Raw genomic sequence first — 3,860 nt, 5'->3', positions numbered from 1 at the left:
AGTTTTCTGATTTAAATAAAATCAAAATAATTAACTTTATTTTTATTGCACAAAAACACAACGGTGAATTTGGAAACAAAAAATACTAAAAAATATTAACTAACTATAAATATATGTAGAAGTGTTACTGGTGCAGATAATAAAAACCAAAAGTAAATATACAAATAATAATAATACTGAATTAATGTTTGTTTTATAGTTGATATAAAATCTAAAATTGAGGAAGGGACTAATGTAGATCATGCTCACTACAAAGCTCCAGTTGTTTGGGTTGCAATGATTTAATTTTTGTCTAGTTTGCCAGCATTACAAACGCATCTTAAGATTTAAACTTTAAAGATGTAGAGCTAAAAGGATTTAAACAACATACCTCCAGGAGTAAACCCACTGGTTTCTGCTTAAATTCAGGAAATTAGAAGAGAAAGGGGTTAAAAAGTTCCTCCTTCCAGTTACAGAGAATTAAAGAAAGTCGATGCTCTGCAGCTGAATCAGCAAGAAAAACCCTTTTTATTGTCATGCTGTGCCGTGCAGCCCAACAGCCGAGGCATTAGAGGGAAACTAAACCCAGACGGACAGAAGAGAGAGTGTCAGATAACAACGTGGGTTTGTCCCTCTTTACTTCCTCCTCATCTTTTTTTTCAACGGATCAGTTTTCATATAAAAAATGGAAGATTTGACAAACAGGAGAAAAGAGGCAGGCGGTGATTGTTGTGGTTCTGAGACTAATCAGGTTTTTCCCTCTTCAGGTGATTTGGGCTTGAGGTTCAGGGAGCTGCCATGTTCCAGAGGAGGCTGCGGTTCTGATGAAGGTGAGAAAACCACTTAACGGACTCTGATCTGAACATTCAGAGATGCATAAAGACGGTTACAAAGTCGGCCTTTTATCACTTGAAAAACATTCCCAGGATTAAAGGACCAATGTCATAGAAAGGTCTTTACTCGTTTATCTTTAGCCACATTGATTAATGCAACAGGTCTGCCTAAAAGAATCAATCAGATCCAGATCGCTGCTGCTGGAGTTCTGACTAAAACCAGGAAGATGGAGAACATCTCCCAGTTCTGAAGGCCTTCCACCGAGAGAACAGACTTTAAAACACTTCTGTTACTGGACAGCTTACCATTAAAATACTGACATATTTGGACCTTCAGAGACACATAAAGACAATTACAAAGTCGGTCTTCTATCACATTAAAAGTCTGCTGTTCTGGTTCTGATCTACAGAATCAGAACCAGCAGTATTCAGCTTCTATGCACCACAAATCTGGAACAAATTTCCAGAAAACTGCAAAACAGCTGAAACCAGGGAGGCACTGATATGAACATTTAGACCAATATTGATATCTGATGTTAATATTGCTGTTTTGGCCAATAACCAAAACTTAATGATGCTAAATATTATATTTCTAAAAAAATGACCAGAAACAGAAGCAACAGGATGAAAATAAATATTGGTTGCTAATATCAGCCCCAATACCGATATGTCAAATAACGACTAATATCGGCTGATACCGATGTTGGTGCCGATATATCGTGCATCCTTAGCTGAAACAGAGAGTTCTTTTAAATCTAGACTAAAAACCCAAATGTTGCTTTTGAACATAATAAATGAAACATTAACCAACATCTTTGAAGTGTAACGACAGCAAAATGTTTCAATTATTGATTTTTGTGTTTTTATGATGCAAAGCACTTTGCCTTATTGCTGAAATGTGCCTTACAAATAAACTTGATTGATAGAAAACATTTAAAATTAATCAAATCAATCAAATTTTATTTGAATAGCACATTTCAGCAGCAAGGCATTTCAAAGTGCTTTACATAATTAAAATAAAAAGTAAAGATAAAAACATTTAAAATTTAAAACTCTGCAGTAAATCTTTTTACCTTTTGTTACCTAGACGACCGGCTGTCAGTGATGTCATGGCGCTCGGCGGCTTCGTGCTCGGCGGCGTCCGCCGTCCTGGAGCGCGCTCAGAAGAGACGGGAAGACTTCTGGGGAAAGAGATGACGTCGAAAACTCAAACGCTGTAGACATTAGAGATCTTTATTTTTGTAGCAAATGTAAATTATTTTTAACAGAATAGTTTTTATCTTATAAGTTTCTAAGTACAAGACAGCAGGACTTCTCTTGCTTGTGGCTGTTTTTACACCCAGGTGTTGAGTTTGTGTGAAGCTGCTTCCCGTCTTGGTGCGACTCGGTTGCAGGAACCGGACCAAAGCAAACTGGGGCGGTTTGTAGTGAGAATGTGATCCAGAGTTTGGTAGGAACTACGCTGCAAAAGCACAAAACATTACCGAGTAGTTTCAGTCTAGTTTCTACTGCAAATATCTGAGCACACTCTGTTTAGAAATATTTGACATAAATTACTTGGTAAGATTTTTGCAACATTTACTTGAGTAACTTTTTTGAGTGTTTTTGTATTTTATCATGAAGTATCGATTCTTGGAGTAAAAGTATCTGAGTAACTTCACTGAATGAAAAACAAACTTATTTTAATCAAAAATTCAGAAAGAGACAAACATGCAGCTTTTCTTAATGTTTAATGAGTTTTAAATCAAAAGAATTTGATTTGGAAAGAAAATCATTTGTCTGATTTTGCTGTGCTATTTATATGAATAATGATTATATGTTATCAATATGATTAATGTTTTAATCAGTCAGAACTTCAGTCGCCTTTTTACCAGGTACTTTTTTACTCGTTTGAGTAATTTCATGGATGGTTACTTTTTACTTTTACTTGAGTAAAATCATGCTGCAGTAATGAACAACTGATAAACTCAGCTGATTTGAGCCAACAGGTGTGAAAACGTCATAAAGCTCTTATGAATGTGATAAATTTGTTTGTGTTGTCCCTCCTACATGCCAACAAGCCTGATCTGTTCATGTTTAAGGATTTAAATTATTACATTTCTTCTATTTTCCAGATTTGTTTCTCGTTTTCTGATCATTCTTGGCAACAATTTTCTTTTCTGTTCAGTTTTAATTTATTGTAATATACCAGGAAAAATGTAGTGCAAAATTGTAAAGTTGAAGGAAAATTATTCAATTAAATGATTTTTTTAAACTAATACATTTGTTGAATTTTTTCTGGTTTTGTGATTTCTTTGGTCACGTAGACAACCTGAGTAAACATGATTTTACTTTCTTTCTGAACCAACCTGGCACTTTGTGGAAACGTAATTCACCTTTCAAAGTCATGAACTGTCATGTTTTTGGAAAGTTGGGTTTAATTTCAGCAGCACATTACGAATAAATCCATCGTGTTCCGATATAAAGAAGTTCAAAAACAAACCAAGCCTGCTGTATGAATACTATTGGCCTGCCTGTGCTGAAGGAAATAAAATGTATTGGTTTGATATTTAGATTAGCGCCACCTGCTGGGCAGAACTGTAAACTTTAAACTCTTTAAGTTTAACATCAATCTATCCAAAAACGTCAAGCGTTTTTTGTTGTTTCAAATGCTGCCACAAGAGGGCAGTAAGCATCAAAACCTGACAGTGAAGCGGATAAACTTTTAAAAATTACTCCGAAGAAGAACATTTTACGGGACGATAAACTGCCTCACATTATTGCAATAAACAAACAATAATATTGTTCTGAGACTATTTTCAAATAATGATGGTGCAAATTTGCTCTCTCAAAAATCAATTTATATTTTGTAAGCAGAAAGGCATTTTAAATATCCAAAATAAAACAACACAAAACCAAAACAATAAATAAAATGGATTATAACAAAATTGTCCTTCACAAAATAATCAGAATTGAAATTATTGAGCTGATTTAAATTTACTTTGTGATTAATTGGTTGATTATTGCAACAGGCTTAGCTGGGACAATGTGTAAAACATACAAACTGAA

General features: G+C 34.5%; 1 long non-coding RNA gene across 1 annotated transcript; it reads left to right on the top strand.

Annotated features, from left to right (window-relative positions):
* Positions 1–40: 40 nt before the first annotated feature.
* Positions 41–2,352, top strand: LOC107834330 (uncharacterized). Its single transcript, XR_001660123.1, has 3 exons — positions 41–603; positions 747–809; positions 1,900–2,352. It is a non-coding gene; the product is annotated as an uncharacterized LOC107834330 (long non-coding RNA).
* Positions 2,353–3,860: the final 1,508 nt, after the last annotated feature.

This window comes from Poecilia formosa, unplaced genomic scaffold (genome assembly GCF_000485575.1).
Source record: "Poecilia formosa unplaced genomic scaffold, Poecilia_formosa-5.1.2 Scaffold588, whole genome shotgun sequence".
Lineage (NCBI taxonomy): Eukaryota > Metazoa > Chordata > Actinopteri > Cyprinodontiformes > Poeciliidae > Poecilia > Poecilia formosa.
Note: the sequence above shows the minus strand (reverse complement) of the source record. Positions and strands in the feature narration are given on the sequence as shown.